General features: G+C 45.1%; 1 long non-coding RNA gene across 1 annotated transcript; it reads left to right on the forward strand.

Annotated features, from left to right (window-relative positions):
- The first annotated feature begins 1,425 nt into the window (after window positions 1–1,425).
- On the forward strand, window positions 1,426–5,506 carry LOC128349125 (uncharacterized). The gene is made up of 2 exons (XR_008318567.1): window positions 1,426–1,562; window positions 4,223–5,506. It is a non-coding gene; the product is annotated as an uncharacterized LOC128349125 (long non-coding RNA).
- The last annotated feature ends 21,551 nt before the right edge of the window (window positions 5,507–27,057 follow it).

The raw sequence follows: 27,057 nt of genomic DNA on the forward strand, positions 1-27,057 counted from the left end.
GCCTTCTGTTCAGTGGGATTACATCCAAGTTGATTAATTCATGCAGCCATTAATTTTATTTTTCTACATGGGTTTCAGCCCCTCCGTCAAGGGAACATGACCTATTCTACGCCACTTGCCCTTTATTTTTTGATGCTATTCTGCTGCCTGCCCCCTGCGGGGAGATCTGCTCAGCTGCCCATGTACAAGCATACAGGATGTACCACCAGATCATGATTGGTAATAGTAACCTCCTGCCCCTCTAAATCTCCTCTCCCCCATTTTCTTCCCTCTCTGTTCTGGCAGTCAAGCCTTTTCTACAGCAAGCCTTAAGCTGATTTATTTACAATTTGGAACTTAAGCTTAATTTCTTCTTCATGAAATCCTTGTTAAAACTGTTAGTAAAGATTCTATTGCCTGCCTACCCAACTTTTGCTTACCTGTACCTCAATTTCATCCCAAATAAATATGTTGCACTGCATTTACATATCCTCATTATTTCCAAGACCAAAGCTCTGCTTACATTAATACGGTAATAGACTGCTCCCTCATGGTCAAGCTAATTTCCCCACGTTAAGCCAAAAGTATAGTTGGAGTGTCCTAACCAAGCACTCTGGAGCAGATCTATTAACACATGTGATGAATCACTGAGGCTATAGAATGGCGCATCCTACTGTGGAAGTAGTTCCACATGCTTGACCATTCTGAAGCCATTTCTTTATGCTTCTATACCAAAGCTGCCTAAGCAGAAACGCTTTGCAAGAAGGGGACAAAAAATGACAGGCTCGGCTCAGCGATAGGAAACCACTAGCTTGCTGTTTTAGCTTGAAAACAGATTTGAAAGAAAAAGCACCTGGAATTAGACAGGAGAGACAGAAGCTGCACTTTGCAAAACATGTTTGGAGCATCTTAACATGCAGTGATTGAGATTACCTGTTGCTATAACTTCTTTGTTTGACATACACATGTTAATGCCCAGTTTGGAATGCTTAAACTAAGTCAAACATGCAACTTCCTCTTTTTACTGGATAAGAGAGCGTGATTTGCTTTGTTGTTTCTTTGGGTCTTGCCAGGCTTTGCAACCTGTGTGAGCTTGCTGACCCACACAGTTGAATAGTCTTTATCAATAAAGCAGCCTTGCTTGGATTTCCTAAACACAGTGTGAAGACTACATTTTCTTCCCCACTGCTAAGCAGGCAATTAGGCACAGCAAGGCTGAGGAGATATCATGGTGAGGACCTTACCTCTACAGAATGTCTTACCTCTCTAGGCTATCCTACTTAGTGTTAGCAACAGAAGCTTTCACCAATGCCACTCCTGTTTCTCCCCTTCATCCCTCTTCCTGCCTCTTAAAGGCAAAGAGCAGGAAATGAAGTGGAAGGAAGTATACAGTCCACACTTCCTGCCACTCTGTTCCTCATTCCTCTACCTTTTCAAAAAGAGGATGAGAAAGAGGAGCAGTGGATGCTGCTGCCACCACTGTAAAGTAAGGAAAGATGGGGGAGGGAGAGGAATACCAGAAGATTGGCAGCATGCGTCTTACAGCACAGTGATGGAGAGGCTATCTGGAGTATGGAGAAGAGGTTGGAGAGATTACCACAAGGATGCCGGGGTGCTTGGGGAGTGTGTGTGTGTGTAGAGAGACTTTGCACAGGAATGAAATCAGGGGTTTGGGGGAGAAGAAGAGATTGCTACACTGTCTGCTTTGAGCACCTCAAGGATTGAGAGGCAAGAGTGTTTGTGTGTGTGAGAGAGAGAGAGAGAGAGAATGAATGAAAATGAATGGTGATGTGTTCCTACCATAAGGCAGTAAAGTTTCTCTCAAGTACTGGAAGAACTCCATCCATTTAGACTTGGTTGGAAAGGATGTTAAAAGTTTCCTGTTCACACTAGTCTTTCCTGGTTCTTGGCTTGTTGACTTTCCCAGCTGTGGATTTACCCCACTCTGGCTCCTCCATGATGGCCATCTATAGCTCAGTTTGGATACACTGAAGCATGTTATGTCCAACTTAAAAAGCTGTGTAATGTTAAACTCTAAACTTTTCATAATTTCTGACAATCAGTATCTTGCAAAGTTTATCTGTAACTGCAAAGTGCAATCTTGAGCATATTGAATCAAAAGCAAAAGTAGATAAATCTTTCAGAACATTGGGACGGTTTACATTTATAAGTAAACATGCACAGGATTGGCCTTTACAACAGGTTGACTCTGTTTAAAATGGATTAATTAGATATTTAGAGTTGAAAAGTTGAAAAACAGAACATTGGGACTTGCTATGTTCTGTTTTTCAACTTTTAAACTCTAAATATCTAATTAAATCTATTTTAAACAGAGTCAGCCTGTTGTAAAGGCCAATCCTGTGCATGTTTACTTATAAATGCAGGACCTCCTTTCTCTTGATGACTTGTGTCACCTCATGATGAATCAGATACCAGCCCGAATGCCCATCTGCCCCTACTGCCCATCTCTGTATATATTAACTTTCCCACCCACATCTATAGCTCATCCCTCTTAAATAATATTCTCTCTAATCCAGACAAAAGGATACAGGAAAAGCAGAAGTAAGGGTTCAGCTGGGTAGCCACTGCTCCCAGAGTGTTCTTTAATGTTCCTCCAACTAGTCCAAGGAAGAGGATTGGGGTTTCAAGTTCAAGGGAAAGTGTAGGCACATAAAACTAAGTCGTAAGTGAACACCCCTTATCACAGGGTTCTCATATGTAAATATTACATATTGCATTTCTTTACAAACCCCTCCCTGCATCTTTCCTGTGCTCTTATCTTCCTGGATCTAAATGGCAAAGTGACTTTGGGCTTGACAGTATTGACTGCTTACCACAACTTCTAAAAAAAGAGATTTCATTTTCCCCTCTCTCACTATTTAATCCAAGCCTAGTGTTAATGTTGCTTTTGCATGACTTAAGAATCATGAAATATGGAATCACAGATGCTGTGACAGATGATGTACAGAGAGTTCCAACCTTACCCTGCTGCTTGTGCTGAAAATGTGCCACTCATTCTGCTCAATCTGTTATTGTTTCTCTGACTGCCTTTCATGTCTGATAATCTCATTTCCCCAAAACCATTTTCAGCTATATAATAGAGATTTGGTGATAAGTTAAAATGGCTATTAGAGTATTTACTTTGTAGAATAATAGGAAATGGACTTTCCTTCTCAACTCCTTTTCACTCCAAATATACTTCTGCAGTTTATGGATTCACTACTATACTGGTTACATTTTTGCCATCCGCAGTGGGGAAATGCTTGACTAACAAGCAGAAGGTTGCCAGTTCAAATCCCCACTGGTCCTGTATTGGGCAGCAGCGATATAGGAAAATGCTGAAAGGCATTATCTCATACTGCTCAGGAGGAGGCAATGGTAAACCCCTCCTGTATTCTACCAAATAAAACCACAGGGCTCTGTGGGTGCCAGGAGTCAACACTGACTCGATGGCACACTTTACCTTACCCTACAATTTACTTAGGGAACAAGAATAGAATTTGGAGTCAGAATACTCTGGGGAAAATAGAAATGAGAAGTAATGTCATTTTCTGCACAATTCCTTCTCTATTGAGTAAACCTGGATTAGTATTTTTATACATCTAGAATCTTGCAAAAGGCACCTAATGGCAAAGTGGAGAAATGACTTGATTACCAAGCCAGAGGGTGCCAGTTCAAATCCCCACTGTTATGTTTCCCAGATTATGGGGGAAATGCCTGTATCAGGCAGCAGCGATATAGGAAGATGCTGAAAGGCATCATCTCATACTGCACAGGAGATGGCAATGGTAAACTGCTTCTTCCAAAGACAACCACAGTGCTCTGTGGTTGCCAGGAGCTGAAACCAACTTGATGGCACACTTTACCTTTACCTTTAGAATCTTACAAAGTTTGACATTGAAGTTCCCTTTCATATCCTTGCACTGATGCCTGTCTGTCTAGGAATATTAAATCAAATCATGTATAAATCCTGGAGGAATGTGGTGAGTACATTTCATTTAAAAAAAATCAATATTCTAATTTAAATCATGAAGTAGTAAGTTGTAGAGGGATGATTGATGCTGCTATGTAAACCTCAGACAAATAAAATTTTATTCTGAAAATCTTTTATTAGAAATGATCACAATAAAAAGCAGCTAGATTTAATGTTGTGGGAAATGAACAATTTGGGCATATTTTAAAGAAAGTTATAATGATTATCAGCCATGTAGTTAACTTCTTGCACTCACCTTCTCCAACTTAGGCAGAAGAGAAATGGCCAGGCCAATTGGACAAATGGATACTCGATGATCACCCCTACACCTCCCTTTTCAACTGAAGCTGAAGCCATCATTTCGTACCCTCTGCTAAAGAAGAACTATACATATTTTCCTTATGAAACATTTCACAATAGAGAAAATCACTTTGGGTAGAATATACATCATATGTAAGATTTTAAAAAAACAAAAAACCCACAAAAACAAAGCCCCATGGATGTGCTGGAATGCCCAGAACACTACGACTACACTCTGCATTCTGGTTGACAGGAAAGAGTGTCTGCAGAGTGGAACTAGTATCAGAGAAGCCACAGCAGAAACAGTAGCTGTGCTCTGTATACTTGACCTAGTTGATGTAATAGGCAGGTAGATGGTATCTGACATCGCTATAGAAGGACCCTTGCAAAATGCAGTAGTTGTGGGTCAGAAAGCAAAGTCCTTTTCTGCCTCTGTAGGATAAGATGCTGTGTGGAATGCGAGGCTTATTGCTAACTCCGGACTGAAGCTCCTTAACAAAATACTTGGTTGCATTTTTATAGAAAATGCGACTGACAAGGTAACATAACCCAAGTTATGTACCACCTTGGGATAATTGTATGAAAGGCAGTGTATAAATCTAACAATAAATAAATACATAAGTTCGGAATGGTTCCTTGAACAGATCATATAGTGTAGCAGGAATGTAACACACAGGATAGTGGGAATAGTAGGCTTATTTAAGTAGTGGTGCACAGGTGTGGGCACAATGTTTTAAGTAGTTGTGCAACTGAGCTCTTGTGCAACACCAGTGGGACTTGTTTCCATGAGAGCAGCAACACTGGCTGATTGAGAACTCCAGTACTGTACTGCCTTGTGCATCATGTGGGTCACTATTTCCAACTGTTTGTTTGTTTGTTGAAATATGTAATTACTTAATCATATCCCTCTAATATATATGAAAGAGCAATCCATACAATTAACAAATATTCTTCTCCAAGCTTTGTTAATAACATAAGAAGAAGAAGAAGAAGAAGAAGAAGAGTTCATTTAATGTCATTCCGTACTTATGCTTTTGAAATGTTTTCTAGCACCACAAAATGTCTGTGTTTACTTCAAAGGTGTCACATTATTACTGAGAAGTGCAATTCCCCCTGAAATTTGTGAGTTGGGGAAAGAAAGAAATGATTCTCCTTTCCCTTTGCCTTTTTCTTTCCTCCCACCTATTGATTGATTATTTGGGGGGAGGGAAGGAAGGAGACAATGGAATAAAATCCTTCCTTGTTTTCTCTGGAGCAGGTGCTTTTCATTTTTAACCCTTTTCCTGCTGTGCTTAGCACACTGCCTTCTCCAGACTCCAGTGCAGCGGCTGCCTCCCCTCTGTCCTCTTTCCCTTCTTTCCTTTCCCCCCTCACCTATTCCCCAGCACATCATTTTTCACCAGCTTTTTATTTTATTTTAATCAGTGTTTTTCTTTTAATTTGTTTGTTTGGGTGGGTAGCTGGAAGTCTGCCCATTCTGCCCTTCCCCCTGCCCTGGCTGTGCCTGCTTGCTGCCAGCCCACCACTGGTCAGGTAAGGGTCCCCCGCCGCCCCCCGCCAACCAGTGTGAGTGGGGCAGAAGAGCGGTAAGTGGTTTCTTTTGGGTGCCCCCTTTGTCCTTAGTTTTCATTCAACTGAAGCTGAAGCCATCATTTTGTACCCTCTGCTAAAGAAGAACTAAGCATATTTTCCTTATGAAACATTTCACAATAGAGAAAATCACTAATCCCTTTCTTGTTAGGGTCAGGGGAGGGTTTTTCCTGTGCTTTTCTTTGCAGGTTGTTTCTTGTTTTTAGAGGTCCCCCTTAGTTGCCCCCACCATTGTATTTGTATTGTTGTGGGTGGAGTGGGTAGGAGCATGGTTTAATTTAGGGGAGTTTTTTGCATAGGGTTTTATCTCCACCCTCCTTTAAAAAAAACCTTACTTTTTCAAAAATCCCACACCCACAGGGGTCATGTCTGAGTGCTGTGGTGAGCAAGGCTCACAGCAAGGTGGGAGGCAGAGACAGGAGGGGTCTTGATGCTGGTGCAGGAGGCCAGGGTGGGGGCAGGGAAAATGCTGGCATGGGGTCCCACAGATCCCCCCATCAGTGAGTTCTTTGCCCCAGGTGAGGTGGTGGTGCAAAGGCTCTCCTATCCATAGGAGCTTGCTGCCACTGAGGAAGTGGGTCCATTGATGGGAGCACCACCACTGCAGAGACTAGCAGTGTGTGTGTGTGTGGGGGGGGGAGTCTCCTGCCAGGGAAGCTGCTTCCATGATGGGGGTGGAGGGCAGGGGCTTGACAGCTGGCAGTGTAGCCAGATTTTCTCTCCCTCCTGCAGCCTCCCAACACTCCTCTCACCACTCAATGAGGGCCCCCCTGATGATGCCCAGGTCATGGCGGAGTCCAGTTCTGGGTCCTCCAGTCTGGCTCCAAGGAGGAAGGGTCTGTTGCCGAGGCGGAGGCATCCCTTCAGCCAAAGCTGGGCACTTCTTTTGATGCACAGGGTGGAAGGGGGTTGGATGATGGTGGCGGGCAACCACCAGCAGCCCCCTAGCACCACTGTCACCAAAGATGAACAAGAAGGCATCCGGGACGTCTAAGGCCACCCAGAGAAGCATTGGCAGCATTTTGTAATCCCTCAGGATGACCCAACTGCTGCTTGCTGTGTTCACTGCAGGGCACAGGTCAGTTGGGGCAAGGATGCTAAGCATCTGGGAATGACCTCCATATGGACACATGCAATGGCATCACTTGGATCTCCTTAACTCCACTGACAGTGCTAGCGTGCCATGTGTGCCTGTGACTAGCTCTGACAAGGGTCTTGCGAAGTCTTCCCTGAAGCAGGGCATGCTTCCAGTCAAGCAGCGGACACAGGCAGGAAGTGTCCTGGTCATGTGGACCCACGTCTCCTTACACGCCTCATGGGTCCCCTTGAGGACCACATTCAGCCGGACCATGCTTCCCTCCCTGTATGCAAGATGCAGGGAGCTTGTGTCAGCCACACTGCGTGAAGCACCGGCTGGCACCAGCGTGCATTTCATGACTTATCTCTGGAACAGTGTGAGTGGAATGCATGCTGCTTTCCTGGCCCTAACTGCTCAATTGTGGGGCCTGGAGAGACAGCAGATCTCCAGTTCTAACACATCCTACACCGCATTTCAGCACAGGTGGGCCATCCTGCATGTGGAGACCATGGATGTCAGGAACACCAAGGAAGAATTGGCAGCTGTACTCAGCAGCCAAATTGAGGAGAGGATTGGTGGATTACCACACCTTATCAGGCACTTCATTGGAAACATATACCCCTGCTAACTGGGCAAAGAGGCACCTTTTTAACATGGTGGTTCTCTTTATTTAGCAGGGGGAGAGTAACTGGCCCTGTCCACCCCCAGCACAGTACCTCCAGTGACTGTTGCTAGTGTCTATCATGTTTCTTTTTAGATTGTGAATCCTTTGGTGGCAGGGATACATCTTATCTATTTATTATTTCTCTATGTAAACCTCTTTGAAACCTTTTGTTGAAAAGCAGCATATAAAGTTTGTTGTTGTTGTTTATTGTAACAGACAATGGCTCCAACATCATTGCAGTGGTAGAATCAGTGTAAGAGTATGTGAACATCCGCTGCATAGCACACACACACAACCTGGCTGTCAGGGGTGCCCTTGGCCTCAAGGAGGCAAAGGCGTCCATGGAACAGGGCTGTCCCATGCAGGGTGCTGTTGCTGCTACTGCTGTGCTTGTGCACAAGGTGTGCAAGTTTGCAGCTCACTTCCACCAGAGTGAAAAGTCCTCCTGTGAGTGGCAACATGACCACGGCTTTCCTCACCATCTCATCTCTGCCGATGCAGACATGCAGTGGAACTCCACCTTCCTCTTGTTCCCGTGCCTGATGAAGCAGGAAGTAGCCCTCAACGACCTGGCGAGGAACAAGGCCTTGGACGTGTGTAGCCTATCCAACTTGTAATGGAAGCTCATATCCAAGATGGTGTTGGCACTCAAGCCCTTCCTGTTTGCTCCGAAGGGCTCGTGTGCTGCTACCACTCCTCTGAGTCAGGCCCTGCCCGAGGCTATTCTCTTGGGAAACTCCGGATCTTGCTGATCATGTCAGAGAGGTGTGCGCTGGCTGGAAGGCTGAGGAACAGGGTTGTCAACAGCCTGGTTGGTGTGTTGGGTGACAGAGAGGATGACGTCCTGGCTTATTTCTGTGACCTGACCGTCAAGGACAATGTCATTTGTGCAGATGACTTGCCCAGGTGGAGGGACCTCCTGGTCCAGAGAGTTAGAGGAGGAGGGTCATGCACGACCCATATCTAGCAGCAGTAGTGTGGGTGGCTCTTAATCTCCCACCCCTTCCTCTTCCCAGTCTAGCAGCGCACCATCCAGGCAGTGGCTTCAATGCAACAGGCAGTTCCTCCCACTAAATCAGCCCAGTGGTTTAAGCGGGTGTGCCTTGGTGCCTTGCCCGGTTCTCTGCAGTCTTGCTGACTGAAGAGAGGAGGGGGAACTGGCTGCTGGGGCTTCCTTCTTTAATGGGCAGCCCCAGCAGCCAATAGCAGTTGGAGTGTAGGAGGAGCTTCCTCCCTCAGCTCCAATTGAAGAAGAGGGAAACTGAGGTGCCAGCGTTTGGATGTAACGCTGGCACCCCAGAACTGGAGGTCCAGGCAGCAGACCTCACTACGAACTGAAAGTACAGAAGGAAGTTTGGGGAGGGATACTGCAAGTCCATTTCTTAATGAAACTGCAGTTGTCTGCATTTGAACAGACAGGTTCCAAAACTGGAGGTGAAGGGACCTCAGGTTTTGTGTTCTGTGAAAATGCACCTTCTGGTTTTCTATTTTTTAAAAAATTACATTTCACAGCTGATTTTTAAAATATAAGATTAACAGCACTCACAGAGTCCCTAATGGCGGGCGACTTCATGCGCTCTTGACCCTTGCCCTTCATGGCTAATAAAAGCTGTCAGGGAGGGGACAGGCAGATGGCTGGAGGTGATCATTAATGCTTCATTAAGGGAGGGCAGGATGCCATCGTGCCTCAAGGAGGCGGTGGTAAGACCACTATTAAAAAAGCCCTCCCTTGATCCCTCCAACCTGGACAACTATAGACCTGTGTCTAACCTTCCCTTTCAGGGCAAGGTGATTGAGCGTGTGGTGGCGTCCCAGCTGCAGAGGGTCTTGGATGATACGGATTATCTGGACCCTTTTCAATCTGGCTTCCGCCCCGGGTATGGGACTGAGACTGCCTTGGTCGCTCTAGTGGATGACCTACGCCGGGAACTAGACAGGGGGAGTGCGTCCCTCTTGGTTCTGCTGGACCTCTAGGCGGCGTTCAATACCATTGACCATGGTATCCTTCTGGGCCGCCTCTCGAGTATGGGAATCGGAGGCACTGCGTTGCGGTGGTTCCGGTCCTTTCTTGGGGGGAGGATCCAGAAGGTGGTGCTGGGGGACTACTGCTCGGCCCCGTGGCCGTTGGCCTGTGGGGTCCCGCAGGGATCGGTCTTGTCCCCCATGCTGTTTAACATCTACATGAAGCCATGCTGGAAGAGGTCATCCGGGGATTTGGACTGAGTTGTCAGCAATATGCGGATGACACTCAGTGCTATCTATCCTTGTCATCTGATCCTAGGGAGGTGGTGGATGTCCTGAATTGGGGGCTGGAGGCCGTGATGGGTTGGATGTGGGCTAACAAACTGAAATTGAATCCGGATAAGATGGAGGTACTGTTGGTCAGTAGGAGAGCCAATCGGGATGAGGAGATTTTACCAGTTCTGGATGGGATTGCACTCCCCTTGAAGGAGCAAGTATGCAGCTTGGGGGTACTACTGGACCCGGCTCTGCTTTTGGAAGCTCAGGTGGAGGCGGTGGCCAGGGGTACCTTTGCACAGCTTCGGCTAGTGCGCCAGCTGTGTCCCTTTCTTGAGAAGGCAGATCTGGCCACGGTTACCCACGCCTTAGTCACGTCGCGGCTGGATTACTGTAATGTGCTCTACGTGGGGCTGCCCTTGAAGAATATCCAGAAACTGCAGCTAGTGCAAAACGCGGCAGCGAGGGTGTTATCCAGAGCTGCCCGTTGGGAACATATCACCCCCATTTTGAAAGAGCTGCACTGGCTGCCGGTTCATTTCCGGGTCTAATTCAAGGTGCTGGCTTTAAAGCCCTTAACGGTTTGGGCCCGGGGTATTTGAGGGACCGCCTGCTCCCAAGGGTTGCTGCCCACTTGACGAGGACATATGAGGGGGCCCTGTTCCGGGTGCCAACAATGAGAGAGGCCCGGCTGTCGAGCACTCGGGACAGGGCCTTCTCTGTTGCTGCTCCTAGACTCTGGAATGCTCTCCCAGTGGCCATTCATTCCTCGGACTCCATCACGGCTTTTAGAAAGCTTGTAAAGACTTGGCTTTTTACCCAGGCTTTTACATAATCGTTTTTACTGCTGCTTCGGTGTGTTTTTATCTGTTGTGTTGTTTTTATGCCTGTTTTTATATGTTTTTAGCTTGATGTTTTTACTGCTTTTTTATTGTATGTTTTAATTTTTGTAAACCGCCTTGGGGTTGATTTTAATGAAAGGTGGTATAGAAATGTAAAAATAAATAAATAAATAAATAAATAAATAAATAAATAAATAAATAAATGGTTCTGGACTAAGCCTGTTTTACAAATAGAAAAATGAATCCTAATAACCTATACACTATATACTTCTATACACTACCTTGCTTTCATCCAAAACCAGTATGGTGATACTTTTCAATTGACTAACTCAACAAACAAAAGTTAGTCAACTGAAAAGTATTACTGTACTGGCTTTGGATGAAATATAACAACCAGTGTTCCAATGCAAGTTCAATTCATTTAAATGATCTTGAGTTCAGTAGGACAAACCCATCCCACCAAATGCATATATTTTCAATTTAAAGTAACCTTAATAGGAACTGAACCTCCAAGCAAATGAATATAGGTTGAGCTCTCATGAATTTTTAATAGTGTATCTTACTTTTCACAGCTTAGGGGGATCCCTGCAAAGAGGAGAATTCACAGAATTAATAAATATTTCTCTACATCTTCCTACTGATGGATGCCTGGCATACAAATTTCAGAAGGCATTGAGTGGCTGATATTCCTGCCCTGCTAATTATAATTCATGATGAATAAATGCATGTAAACACCCTCTCCTCCCATGAAATACCTAAATCAGTTTAAAGCTATGAGAAATATTCTGGACTCCAAATTGTTTTTGTTCTGTGCTAATATGTTAGTCAAAGTCTCTAGCTAACTCATATACCATCATACACTTGTATGATGGGCGCGCACATGAGCGCAACAGGTGCACACACAGGTGCTACTTCCGGCCAAGAACAGGGGAAGGGGCGGCAGGGAGGTACGCTGTCGCCCCATGGCTTTCACTAAACATGAAGCACTGGTGGGGGTAAAGTGGCAAGAGGGGTAAGTGCACCCTCCCCCGCCCTTAAAGAACCACCCCCCAGCATCGAACCTTCAAGCCAGCACCGCCTTTGAACTGGTTCGGAGGCCTCTAGAATGGCCTCCGGACTGGTTCGTGCACATCCCTATTCACTGCTTCAAAACCTCTTATTGATGGTAATGTTAATGGGGACTAACTGTCTCAGACTGAACTTGTTACAGATTTGTACTTAGCACTGTTCACATACTAGCCTGGTGTGCACACAAGAATCTGTTTTGGAAGTCTGGAAAATAAACTGTGATCTTTTAGCTTTTTTAGGCTCTTTATTTTGGAACATATTCTTTATTCTGGCTATCTAATTTTATAGCCAGACATAGGAATATAGCATTTATGTATATTATTTATACACAAGTAACAAATGTCCTTAAAGCATTGGTCCCTCTACCTGGGATCTGGATGTCAGTTCTTATATGTTACTGTGGAGACCAGAGGCCTAATTCATTTACTCACATATGTTCTGCGTCCCATCAGCAGCACTGGCTCCACCATGCTGTCTCTGGCATCTCAGTCCCTGTTTATGATGGTGCTTGTCTCTCTGTACCACTGCCAGTTTGCTGCCATATTCTGTTCACTCTTCCTGCCTGTGCACAGGGGATAACAGGAGGAACTAAGGGACTCTAAGACAATTATTGAGAGCATGTTACAAGTGGCACCTTTTCTCTGAAGTCATGTACATGACTGTTGGTTGGGAGAGGAGAAAAGCAGGGTTGAACCTACCTTCCCCCCAGATGATCTGTGTACTCCTCTGTGCTGCTACAAGCAGCACTGATCTCTGGAGGCTGGGACTTGTTTTCCTGGCCTCCAGGAATTCCACAATGTTCCGTGTGACAAGCGCAGTACATCAGGGCATTTCCCCAGGAGTCTGGCACTCTAGGCACCCAACTCTGTGTATGCTTGGCTGCGTGTAGCCTGAGCATACTCACAACCCCAAACCTGGGGTAAAAGGGCACACTCACACCCTTTAACCTAGGTTAAAGTCTGTGGTAAATTCCTGGGATTGCTGGGGAGGCAGCACCGGGATAGCCCACAATCCTGGTGCTGCACACAAGCAGCCAAACCGAGGCAGGGCTTGGTTTGGTTGCCCATGTGCTCAGCCTCTCTGTCTCTCAAACTACTAGTCCCAGATAGCCTACGCAAGTGCACTTTTTCCGTCTAGAACAGCAGCTCACTGTTCAGCATGTTCTGATCTAATCTAGCATTGCTTCAGACTGGCTTTTTAAAAACCTCATAATTTCTCACACAGGATCTCTGCATATACATCCAGGGAAACAGATTTGCATAAACATCCTCAAACATGGTCTACATTTCCCTCCAAGATAATGGATCTGCAATCCAGTTTGCCCCCTCCCCCAAACTTAGATTAAGTGTGGCTCCCCACAACATGCTTCAGTCCTAGCTCTTTCAAATAACTACATACAGGGTGCAATGCTGATAGCTGGACAGATAGAATTCTACCAACATCAGTACAGTTTAGTCTGAAGAGAAAGCAGACAGAAGTAGCATAAGAATAAAAAATGAAAGTTTTAGTCACTGCTTAGCTAACTTCAGACAGGGAAGTTCCAAAAGGTGTTTTGTTTCACGGTGTCCAAAACTAGTACTAGGTCTATATTTTCTCCAGTCACGGGCCATCCTTCTAACTATCAGCTGAAAGACGGAGATTATTAAGCCCACTGCTTTTTAAAGGCCTAAAATCTTCAGGATTTGGAAAAATGTGTCCACCCACCCATCCACCCATGAGCCAATAAAAAGGAAAAGGCTAACTTGTAGGCCTGTGCAGCCTAAAACATGTTGGACCTGATCTGACAGAAAAATTGTAGGGAGGGACAACATGGCCTCCCAAATTTTGGGTTGGATTGGAAATTTTTCATTTTCCAACAGTCTTCTGAGATTCAAGTTAAATGGCTAGTGCAGTGACTCTCAGCTGAGAGGCTGACATTTCAATGTTAACATTTCAATGTTAAATGGTCAGCTTTGTGCCTCTCAACTGAGAGGTCACTCGCTGGCCATTTAATTTGGGTCCGAAAGGAAAGTTAGTTGGGTTCAGACATTACAGTGGGGAGCTTGGTCATAGGTTTCAACTGTTGGGGATCCTTGCTATTATGTCTGAACTGATTCCAATGATGCTGCCAGAAGGCCTATCAGGTTCAACATGCCTATCAGACTGGTGCAACTGCATAGTCTTACTAAATAGCATTTAAACTGAGATTCTGTTTCAATTTACTAACACTTCCCTGGAAGGATTTGTATGGCAGATCAGCTTACCCCAAGGAAATGAAGCACACACAGAGACCTGTTAGATATTCATTCATTCATTCATTCATTCATTCTACTGATGTACATTTCACCCTTCAATACAAGAATTTCCAGTATTGTCACAAAATCTCTCTCTCTCTCTCTCTCTCTCTCTCTCTCTCTCTCTCTCTCTCTCTCTCCATACACACACACACACACACACACACACACACCAGATTATACAACACAAGGAACTGTGCTGCCAACTGAAAATGGAGTTTCAGGCATCCTAAAATGGAATTAGTCACATCAGGCAAAACTCAGGACCATCACAGAGATGTCTGAAGTGACTGAGATGTTTTAAGAAATCTCATCATAAAATAGTGAAAAGGGCACAAAGATTCCACAAGGCCATTCCACTGTCGATTTTCAGTCATCCTGTGGTAATTTATTATTTCCAATGGATTGTGTAAGGTGTTGAGTATTGATTGGATCAAGCTAGGGAGAGCAATGGCTGTGAGTTAGTTTTGCTTAGATAAGCTCGTTTCAGAGTTCCACGCAGTATTTTATGTAATTTCTAATGAAGCATCAGCAAGACCTAGATTCTTTAGCAATGTCTCAGAAATTTCAGCATTATTATCATGTTGTCTAAAGAGCATAGCATGTTCTTTAGGGATGTTTAAGATTTATAGCTAAAATAATATTAGACCTATCAGTATGTTTCAATGTTGTCCATTGCAGATCACACCTGGATAGGGATTTTGCATCTTAAGATTTACATTAAACCTCTATATAATCTACTATATTATATGGTGAAGTAAATCATAAAGCTGGAATGAACAGAGAATCCATTTCATATTAAGAACTACCTAGTCAGTATTTTCCTAAAGGTCCAAAAAAACCCGAACACAAGCAAGACAAGCAGCAGAGGGAATGGTTTTCTTCTGTAAGAACATGTTGTTGACTAGCTGCAGCAAAGAGAATGACAATAGCCCCCTTCAGATATTAATCTTTGAAAAGCTATTCATGGTTACAGATCCCATGCAAGTCCAAAGGCCTGCTTTGGAGCTGTCACTCACCTCCTCCAGCTCATCCCCTCATGGTTATTGCTCTGCTCGTGCGAAGAGAGAAGAGCCATACCATAATGGCCGGTGCTTCTGTGAGCAGCAATCTGGATCTGCCAAGGTTGCTTGCTCACAGGAGTGCCAGCCATCACAATGATGGCACTTCCCCCTTCAGACAAATAGAGCCATAACTGTGAACCACTGGCTGCAGCAGGTGGGTGACAGCTCTGGGGTGGGACTTATGACCCACTTTGGAGCTGTGACCATGAATAGCACTTTGAAGATTAAGAGATCTAATGAAAATTCCTATCCTTCATCTTAGTTCACTAGTAAAGATGCTACTGAACTATTAACGTTGGTTTTCAAGACATATGAATGTATGAGTTTCTTAACTTAGATTTCTGCAGTTATATGCAACCTTACCAGCGAGGAAGCTCCATTGAATATAGTGGGATTTACTTCTGAGTAAATGGCTAGATTGCACTGCACACAAATGAAATGAGAGCAGTAACAAAAAATGGAGACCATGCAAAAAGAGGCAAGTCTCAAATTGCCTCTCTAGATAATTTATATGTGGAAAACAGAATGACTCATAGAAAACGCAATACATTTTTACCAACATTTGTCAGGGAAATGGATTTGATCTTTTGTTTCCTCAGAGATTTATGTGTTTTGGAACCTTTTTCTACAGCTTCTCAAAATAAATGTTTAGATGCAAAGCCCCTAGATATAAGATCTGACCTCCTTTCTGCCGAGCTAGTATTCTGGAAACTTCTGTCTAGAAGGATATCTCTCCAGCTTTTGCATGGCATTTGGACCTTTAACAGGCCCTGTTATGCCACAGTGGCTTTCTGTTACTCATGCAGGTTACTCAGATTCCCAAGAGTCGCAGCTTGCCATCTAACTTCAGCTAAACTAAAACCATGAGCAGGCCCAGTGCTACCATTAGGCCAACTAGGCAGCCGCCTAGGGGACAGAGCTCAGAGGGGCACAGAGTGTAGGGTGTCAAGAATGCCCTTCTAGTTCATAATGATTTGTATGTCAAAATATTTTCTTTTGTATTTGAGAAAGATAATCAAAAATTAATGTATTACCTATTCTTGCAATTTAAAATAAATTTAGCTGTTTCAAGTTTTGTACTTGTCATTTTTTCTGCAAAACAACTGTTTTTGAAAATTGAAGTTGGATTTTTTTTTGGGGGGGGGAGGGTGAGCGGTGCAAGTACTTAGCCTTGCCTAGGGTGCAAAATAGTCTGGCATCAGCCCTGACCATGTGTGAATTTACTTTGTTTATAGTATTTCTCTTTCACTTGTTGTCAGATTATCTCAATATGATTCACAATGTAAAGCACAAAAAAACCACAAAAGAAGAAACAGCAAATATAGCAGCATATAAAACAAGAGAGCCAGCAATTAAAAGTACAGATAATAACAGCATAAAAACCAAGAAACTCCAGTACCATTGAAAGTATGAGAACAACACAGATTTCTCCTGGGAGCTCAAAGGTCTATTATATATATATATTGAAGAAATTGTTTGTGTGAAATAAAGTCATACTTCTCAATGACCTGCAGGCATCAAATTTTGCATACACAATTCTGCCACTGAAATTAGCTGAATGCACTACTTTTCACACTGGAATATGCTGGGGACAAAGGTTTAAGTAATTTTTGTTGTTTTAGAGTAATTCCAAATATAATAATCAGATTTTAATTGTTATTATTCCCAACAGATTTTTAACACTCATGCCAAGAGAAGCAGAAGATCTTAGATTCAAATTTAGTGTGATTCAAGTTTACCATATATAGTAATTATTCAATAAAATGAATAATGTTTGAAGTTGAAATCCTAAAAATTTCAAACTGTTCTTTTACTTCTCTTTTGCAAGCACATTAATAAAAACTTGCACGTGGACAATAAAGACATGAGACATACTTATGGATTAAAATAGGGCCACAACTTTATTAATTGCAAATAACGAGTAGAGACAGGATTGGCGCTGCATCCTGATAGTGCAGTCCCAAAGACTCGCTGCTTATGCACAAGCCAACTGGACGAAGACCTAGGGTGAGGCACCTCTGATCCAGGCAACATCCAGCCTAAGGCCACCGGCTGCCCATCTTAGCTCACCTAATTTGCAGACAGCTGTGGTACGATTCGCCATCCCCAAGCTGGAAAGCCTTAGAGGGTGTTGATTCCATTAGCAGTTTGGAGTAAGCCATCAACCAGTGCTCCCTGAGCCATAAAGCCTCTAGAGACTGGCAAATATTCCTCCTTACGCCAAACGCATTCTTGAAAGGTACTCACCAGAACTCAATTATCCAAGAAAGCGCACTGTACCTGCCATGAGTAGGGGTTAGCCTAGCTTGACCCCTTCACCACTCACCTTCCCACAAAACTGCTGCCAACCCTCCCCTCAAATCTGCTAAAACACATCAGAACTGCAGGGGGGTGAATGGTATCAAGATCATTCCAAAACCAATGGGAAATGGCCAACCCTGACCTATGACTAATTCATCCCCACCAATGCAATAACATAACCGTACAAGGCAGATTATCCTCCAGACTTCCACACAGTTGGTCAGTGTTGTTGGGGGACCATGCCCCTAACCCCAGAACGTCAGTGGCCACTCAGCGTGACATCTCCTTCTGGCCAATAGGTTTCCAGACAAAATACAAAGTGCTAGCTAAGCCCTAAATGGCTTAGGCCCTGGGTATCTAAGAGAGCATCTTCTTCACTACAAGCCCCACCGCCCATTGAAGTAATCTGAGGAGGTCCGTCTCCAGTTACTGCCAACTCGTTTGGTGGCTGCACAGAGACGGGCCTTCTCAGTTGCTGCCCCGAGATTGTGTAATGTGCTCCCTGCTGAGATACAATCCTCCCCATCTCTGGCAATTTTCAAAAAACACCTGAAAACCCATCTTTTTGCCCAAGCTTTCTCAGCTAAATTTCTCAGCTAAACCTTTCCTAAACCTTTTAGGTTTTAATCTCTGGTTTTTTAAAAAATTGTTAAATTTTTTAAAGTTTTTTGTATATGTTTTTAATTTGTTTTATGCTATTGTTAACCGCCCAGAGATGAAAGTTTGTAGTGGTGTTCAAATTTGATAAATAAATAAATAAACCAGATTCACAGCCGTAGATGCAGCCCCAATCCTACAGGAGTGGGTAGCGAAAGCCCAAGGAGCCAACCCCTCTATCTCAATGTCTGCTTGACCACAACTCAGAACTGATACTGTGTCAAGGGGAAACCAGCACCATGTGCGGCCTACCACTTGTTCTCTGGATCCTTGCCCGACTTGCCTGCTTCTGTCTAGCAGGGAGTTAGATCTTCCAGTGCTGGATGGGGATTACACTCCCCTGGAAGGAGCAGGTACGAAGCATGGGACTACTCCTGGACCCAGGCCTCACCCTGGTATCTCAGGTGGAGGCTATGGCCAGGAATGCTTTCTATCAGCTCCAGCTGATTCTACAGCTACGCCCATTCCTTGAAGAGGACGACCTCAAAACTGTGGTGCACCAGCTGGTAACCACCAGGCTTGACTATTGCAATGCACTCTACGTGGGGCTGCCTTTGTACGTAGTTTGGAAACTTCCGTTAGTTCAAAATGCAGCAGCCAGATTGGTCTCTGGGGCAACTCGGAGAGATTATATTATGCCTGTTTTGAAACAGTTGCACAGGCTGCCGATATGTTTCTGGGCAAAATACAAAGTGCTGGTTATTACCTTTAAAGCCCTGAATGACATAGGTCTGGGTTACCTTAGAGAGTGCCTTCTTCTGTATGATCTTCACTGCACGTTAAGGTCATCTGAGAATGTCCATCTCCAGCTACCCCCAGTGTGTCTGGTGGCAACTCAGAGGTGGGCCTTCTCTGTAGCTGCTCCTGGGCTGTGGAATGCACTCCCTGCAGAAATCCGTAATCTGAATTCTTTATTAGCCTTCAGGAGAAGCCTCAAAACCTATCTGTTTGGCCTGGTCTTCCAGGGTTTTTAAATTGCTGTAAATGGTTTTAATGTTGTAACCTGGTTTTTCAGGGATTTTAATCTGTTTTGAATATTGTAACTGCTATTGTTTTATCATGTTTTATGACCTCTGTTTTTAACTGCTAATTGATTTTAATTGTTTTGCTTTAATGTAAGCCACCCTGAGCCATTTTGGAAAGGTGGTATAGAAATCAAATACATACATACATACATATTTGCAAACCATCCAATAGTGCCTCAGTGCCCACTCCAGGCACAAAGCAGCCAACCCAGGCCTATAGGGTAGAACAATCTGACCCCTACCCATATGGTCTGTCAGAATACTACAACTCAGTTGAAATTCCATTGGGATATATCAGCACTGACAACTGCTGTACCACCCTGGCCGAAGGGCCCACTTTTTCTCCAGGCAAAGGTTCAGAGGTCCGAAATGCCCCAAAGAACCTGAACACAGCTACTGTGCAGAACAATGCCAGCTCATGAAGATGAGCACTGTACTGCGGAAACCCCCAAAGAGATTCCAGTCTAAGGTGTGATGGACCGCCTGGAATCCTGCTGAGGATGGCGCTTCTGTGACCATCCTTCAACCATCGCCTACATATGAGCCCCTGGTGGCGCAGTGGTAAAACTGCTGCCCTGTAACCAGAAGGTTACAAGTTCGATCCTGACCAGGGGCTCAAGGTTGACTCAGCCTTCCATCCTTCCGAGGTCGGTAAAATGAGTACCCAGAATGTTTGGGGGCAATATGCTAAATCATTGTAAACCGCTTAGAGAGCTTCCAGCTATAGAGCGGTATATAAATGTAAGTGCTATTGCTATTGCTACACTGATGTCCTGGGTGGAATCTCACAGGCCCAGTGCTTTAGGGTAGAAGGCCAGGCTGCCAAGTAGCCAGCCAATGAGCTGGAGGAAAGGCCAGCAGAATGTAAGTGCACCAGATGCTGCATAGCTGTTCCACCTGGACAAGCCAAACACCTAACAGCTCCATCTACTCCCTGAAGGAATGGAAGGCCATACACAGCCCAAGTGCTTGAAGCAAGTGATGTACACACGCCTCACTGGGTTTCCACTCACCAAGGCTCCATAACCATGGCAATCTGGATTTAACTCTGCCCACTACACTCCTAGGGAACATAAGTGATTTGCACGATGATGACCTGAACTGAGGCTGTGCATAGTTATCACAACGGGGGAAAACTCTAGAAAGGTAAGGTACCAAGGGAGAAATTGCTCCGCAACTTCACAGGCAACAGACCACTGTACAGCATACCAACAACCCTTTAAAGTAACTCCAAAAACAAAGCCTCCCACTGCATTCACATGAACTTGAAGTCCGGCCCACAAAAGGCAGTTAGAACTCCAAAAGCAAAACCTCCTTTAAGGTGTCCAAGAAACCATCCCACACCTGGAGGTCCTCCCTCATCTGAACTGAACCCTAAACCTATGTTGTAGGGCCCTTGGTCCTATAGTGGCATCACAGAGGCACTATAACATGCCCTGCAGGTGTAATCACTCCACCGGTGGAGCCAGTGGGTCCAACAAACCCTGAAGCTGCCCAAGGGAAATCTCACTGTTGGCAAGCATTCATTTATCAGTGTCCCTGACACCTGCATCTTGTCAGCTGGCAGCCTGGCGCAGCCTGCCACAGAATCTGTCACAATGCCCTCCTCCTCATAGTAGCTCCCTTGAAAGTAAAACCCCAGCAACCCATAATCTGCAGAATGTATAGGCAACAGGCAAACCACAAAACAAATACCCCACTTGCCCTGACTGCAGGTACCCCTCCAAAAGCAGCTGGAGTACCCTTACATCCATGTGATTAGGTCCCCTTCCCAGAAGCACCCTACGTGCCCCAGGCTCTGCCCTTCCTGCCCTGACCTACAACCTACTGTTTTCTGGAGTCCCAGATTCTGGCGCAATTTGTACTGGCGTGCTCACCCCCATCAACTCCACAGACAGAGTGGCATTTGCTTGAGGAACACGTGCACTACCCCTAATAGCTGGAGTCCCAGCCCATCAACTGGGGTTGAACCAGTGAGCTACCTCCCCCCACACTGACAGACATGGCTGGATCTTTGAAATCATGTGGCACATATCAGCGTGTTCCCCCTGCATGGGACAGGACAACATCCTGATGAGCAGTCACAATTCCTGGTGTTGCTTGTCCCACCGGAGGTAAGGTTCGAATGAGGCCCTTAAATGAACTTTGCCCACAGCACTGCCACGAGTTGCCTGATCCTGTAACAGTAAGTGGACTTTCAGAAAATGGTGTTGACACAGGCATCTGAGTACCCTGCTGATGGTGGAGGTGGTCAACTGGCACCAGGGCTGATGGAGCTTCATCCCCTTCAAGCTGTTCTAAGCAATCAGATGAATATTGTAAAAGATTAGCATGTTCAGCAGCTTCTGCCCTCTCATGAGGCCTAGCAGGCCCTCCATATGGGCTCTTAGCTTTCTCTAACACCTGCAAGTATGCAATCAAACCCTTACTGGGCCTAATTCCTCCCCCTCAGAAGAAGACAAGCCTAGAGAAGACTTATTGTGCCTTATGGGCTTGCCCGTTGTCTCACTTGTGGCTGTCTTAGGTGGCATATACATGCCAAGCTCAGTGCTACAGACAAAAGCTGAAGCTTCAACTAAGCTGCTAAAAGCCCCGCTCACAACCAGAGGCACAAGGAGTATAATCTCCCCATAGACTACACAGTAGTCTTGGGACATCCAATTCCCCCAGAAATCAATACAATGCACAATTATCTCCTGCTATTTTATTTATTTTACATATGTAATCTGCCCCTCCTCGAGCAGTGTACCTAGTTAAGTTTCTCTGCACAACAACCCCATGAGGCAGGCCAGGCAGAGAGAGATATGACTGGACCAAAGTCACTCAGCAAATACCATGGATGAACGGGGACTTGAACACAGGTCTCCCCAGTCCTAGTCCAACACGCTAACCCTTCCACCACACTGGCTCTCAAATAGATGCCTCTAAAGTGTCTATTTGAGCAAATAACACTCAAAGACAACATCCTGATGAGCAGTCACAATTCCTGGTGTTGTTCGTCCCACCAGAGGTAAGGTTCGAATGAGGCCCTTAAATGAACTCTAAAGACTTACTTGTTTGGCCTGGCCTTCCAAGGTTTCTAAATTGTTTTTTAAGTATTCTAATTGGTTTTAAATGGCTATGACCTGTTCTAATTTGTTTTATACTCAGTGTTCTAAGTAGCTTGTTTTAAATGGTGTTTTCTTTTTGTTTTTTACTTGTTGTGCACCGCCCAGAGCCTTTGGGTGGGTGGTTTAGAAATGCAATAAATAAATTAAAATAATATAATAAACAAAACTGAGCAAGCACCCCTAAAGTGATTCTCTTATGTAAGCTTAGAAAAGTTTGAAAGAGCTTTATAATTGCAAGAGCCCCTCTTCTCCTTCAAAAGCTGTTGCCATCTCAATGGATTCAAGAAAGTTTATTTCTTGATAAACTTTCTCCTTCAAAAGCTCTGCAACTTGCAACTAAATGAGTGACAAAATCCCACTGAGTATAGAAGCCAAATACAGGACCTGGGAAAACAGCCCAAAGACTTTGGGACAGACCTCAGTGAGGCTGCAACTGTGGGATTCCTTCTTGAACTCATTGCCTGCAAGTTATCAGGCCATTAAATTGGAAATGGAAGTAGCAGATGCATTTTTAAAATTTAAGTTACAACTCTGGCCACTTCGCTGCACATTTTCACAGAAAGCAAGAAATGAGAATCTCTTCCCGGTGTACAATTCTGATGGTTTGTACCATCAGGAATCTTAACTCTCTTCATCTCCCCTTTTGCCTTGACTCTTCTGGCAGCTGCTTAATTACCATATGAATGATTCTTGCTTCTACACAGAGAACACCTTTGTCCTGCGCTCCCTGAGTGAGATGCTGTAACATGATCTCCATGAGAAGCCATTTCTAAAGATCACATTACTGAGCCACCAAGGCTACATTGAAGAGCAGTATATAAACATTCATAGTATCAATAAGCATTCCCCACATTGGCCCCGGGACCTACTTCAGTGGGCGGGGGGTGTTCCTCTCACCAACCCTGAATGCAAGTGTTGAGTATTTTCCGTCCAGACACACACCCTTGATGGGCAACAAGTGAGCAGAAGAGGGGACCAAACTCCCACCCCCACCCCCTCAGCCTCCAAACCACCCCTCTCAATGGTGAAGTCACTGTTGCCGTCCTCCATGTTCCCAAGCCACTTCCAATGCTTCTCACACTGCCGTGGCCCTCAAAAGCTCCAGGAAAGCTAGAATGATCCTCTCTCATTACTTATTGAGAAAGGACTGAGTTTGGGGCAGGCTGGGAGCAGCATCAGCAGTCCGAGCCCTGCCCCCAGACAGCCCTCCAGCCAATGGCTGGCCAACTCATGCCTTTTTAAAGGCCAACACAAAAAGCCCACCCCCCAGAAATGCTGGAGAGGAGCGGACCATTCTATGACATATACAGGTCCGTCAAATAGGCATGACCCCAGAATAGGAGCTTTGCCCAGTCATCATCCACTTTTCTATCTACTAATTGAGTTATGGGGGGGGTAGTTTTGGTTATTTAAAGCTTTTTACCCCCCTAACTGAATTAGTATACAGTTTAAATAGCCATTCTCCCCACTTCTCAGCAGGTACACAGGGAGATTTAAAGAAGCAGTGCGAGAAGCACAGGCTGCTCCATCCATTCTAGTCTCTCTCACCACTTCTTTAAACCTCCATGTGAGTCCGCTGAAAAGCAGGGAGAGTGGCTATTTAAACTTTATACCTCCCAGAGCTTCGCAGCTGATGCACGGGGAACTTTAAGGTTGAAATAGCCTCTCTCCCTGCTTCTCAGGTAATGTGTGGGAAGGTCTAAAGTTTAAATAGCCACTCTCCATGCAGGCTGCTCTATACACGTTCACCACAAGAACTGATTATTTAGCTAAAGAACCTAACCCCATCAGGGGGTTCGGTCAACAATACCATGATTTCCACAAGTGCTGCCCCCAGGTTATTAGATGGCCTCCTAGATTTCATTTCTTGAACTTTTGTAGCAGTGTAATCTACACAAAATTACTTTGCCTGATCATTGCTGGGCCTCACCTACCAGAAACAAATAAAATGCAAGGCATCTTATATCTGGAGGGGGGATTCTGTAATTTGGATCCCCCTTATACAATCACATAATTTAGGAAGATGGAAGAAGACTTAAAGAATTTCAACAAAGTCCACTAGTTGTCTCTATGGCCACATTCACACATAACAGCAAACTGCAGGTACATGAACCTGAGGTTAATTTTTATAACCATGAATTGCATTGCAGATGTTCATCCAGCCCTAGCCTGGCAACCTCCAGTTTCAGGGCACGGGAGCCATTCCCTCTTCCTGGTCCACCAAGGCCACATCCCAGCAAGCTCCATAGTGCTACCATCACCAGACTGTGGGCAAGACATCAGAATTTCTGCAGGGTGGCAGCCATTGGCCACGATATTTAAGGGGGCGTGTTGAGCGTGATTGTGTCTTTTCAGAATGAATGGACTGCCTGCCCTGATCAGGGAAAGGGTATTTAAATCCCTTTAAATTGCATTTAAGTCCTTCTCCTGTCCTGACAGCAGTTGTACTGCCACCCTCGTAAGAGCCCCACAGCAAAACAGACTCACACAAGCACAATTACTGGTACTGGGTGGGGGGGGGATGCAGAGAGGCACTATTTTTCTGTTACTCCAGGAAGGTTCTTGATGATTTCCTAGGAAGGGATATGTATATGAGGGAGGCCAAAGGATCCTGGGGTCTGTCCACTGTGACCAAGGATGTTCTTCCGATGGCAGACCCTGGCACACCAGTCCAGGAACACCCAAGCACACTTCTGCTCCCATGTTGGCTTGCTGGCTGGGGATTAGCCCTCTCATGAGAGGGCCAGTCCACTGGGGAGGACCATAGTTTCAGTGAGCTTCGGGCCTCCATCAGACTGCATTCTCATGAGGTAGGCCATCCAAATCCATCGTGGTGTAGTGGTTAGAGTGCTGGACTAGGACCGGGGGAGACCCGAGTTCAAATCCCCATTCAGCCATGAAACTAGCTGGGTGACTCTGGGCCAATCACTTCTCTCTCAGCCTAACCTACTTCACAGGGTTGTTGTGAAAGAGAAACTCAAGTATGTAGTACACTGCTCTGGGCTCCTTGGAGGAAGAGCGGGATAAAAATATAACAACAACAACAACAACAACAACAACAATAATAAAGCCCGTTGCTGCTTGTGTGGGGCTTTCATTCTCTCTAGTAAATAATAGAACTTGACCCACTCCCATCCAGGCTACCCTTTCATACTCCCAAGGAGTAGTTGCCACTCCATGTGTCTGGACACTGGTGGGCAGACAAGGGAAACACCAGGACTGGTGTTTCTTTACTCTCATTCAAATTTCCTGGGTTTGGATCTGCATTGTGGCTTATGCAGATTGGCCACTGCAGGGAATCATGGGAGAAGGGAGCTCCAATTATTAGTGGTCCCTAGAAAGCAGGGTGGTTGTACCAGGCAAAAACAAACATAGATATGAGCCAGTCTACGACTGGACTGGCAAAGGGACTGCTTGGACTGCATTTTCATGGCAGTTGCCAAGACAGGGCAAGGTGTTGCCAGGGTACCCATCCCCATGGCTTGCTTGTATTAAGCAACCAGACTTGGTAGCAGCTGCCATCCAGCCTTCATGTGTGCCTCTAGGGCCTTTCCCTCTAATGAGCAAGTGGTCCTTGGGAGAAAGGATGTCACACATTATTCATGATTCAGCCCCATCACTGTGTAGCCTCGATGGTTCTTCTTATGAGCAGTGCATAGGTCTTTCCATGGCCTTTCACTCTCATGAGAGAGTGGTCTATTCCAGAGGAGCATCTGTCATCATCACACAGGAGCACTCTCTCCTGTGACTGGAGGCAATACTGCTGGATGGTTCTTCTCACACGTAATGCCAGAAGCTGCATGATTTTACCCAAGGGGAAGGGGCTGAGCCCCCATTCCCAACTTTACTGTATAAAAAATAGAGCAGAGTCATTCGAGAATTCCTGGGTGGGGCTGCCTTTTAAAGCCAATCTCGAGTATCACTGCTTTGCCATATATTCGCTTTACAGTGATCTAATTGGGCTGCCTGGTTTATGGTGGCACCGCAACTGCATGTGCATGTGAACATGCTTCTTTATCAATTCATTTTTGGAGACCAAAAGACATAGTGCCTGTCTTGCCATCTCATCTCCTTTCTCTTCTGGATTGCCAGAGTGGGGAACAAGAGACATTGTGGAAAGTGGGCATCCCCCAATGTGACCTTTCCTTTGACAGGCTTAAGAGCTTGGGATGGGACACGGTGACATCCCATGTTGCTAGGCAATGGCATGAGGGGAGCAGAGGAGAGGCAGGCAGTGAGAAGCACAGCAAGCATGGAGCAGCCGAATTCCTGGGCAAATCTGGGCCTTCCTCTCCATGATCTCAGTTCCAGAAACAGCATGGAAACCCAGTTATGGCAGTGTCTGCATTCGGACATAACATTGCCACCTTGAAACCTCAGGTTGGAGCAGCAAAAGTCACTATGAAACAAAGGTTCAAATTGGAGTTTGGCAAGGAAAACCACAGGTCACTTTTGCTACAAATCCGCAGTTTCACACACTCGGATGTACACAAATTCCAACTTCTACCCCATTCAACTCTGGTTTGGTGTCATGTGTTAATGGGACCTATATGTAAGATATAATCATCATTATCATTAAAATCTTAGGTGGAAACCATTCCAAGTGGAAGATAATCCCTTAAGCAAAGGCAAAACATGTTAGAAACACATAGCATTATAAGGTACAATTATGGAACCACAACAAACTGTTGCCATATAACCCTGGTGTGCATATGTTACCTGAGCCTGTGGCTGGTAAAAACAACAACAACAACCACCAGAAGTTTTTTCAGAGAAAAACTGGAAAAATGAAAACAAACAAACAACAGAAGACAGGAGACCCAGCTGTAACTTGGGACTTCGTATGCAAAAAGCTTTTTCTAGTTTGGTGTGTGTGCATGCACATGTGCGGAGGG

The sequence above is a fragment of the Hemicordylus capensis genome, chromosome 3 (assembly GCF_027244095.1).
Source record: "Hemicordylus capensis ecotype Gifberg chromosome 3, rHemCap1.1.pri, whole genome shotgun sequence".
In the NCBI taxonomy this organism is placed as follows: Eukaryota; Metazoa; Chordata; class Lepidosauria; order Squamata; family Cordylidae; genus Hemicordylus; species Hemicordylus capensis.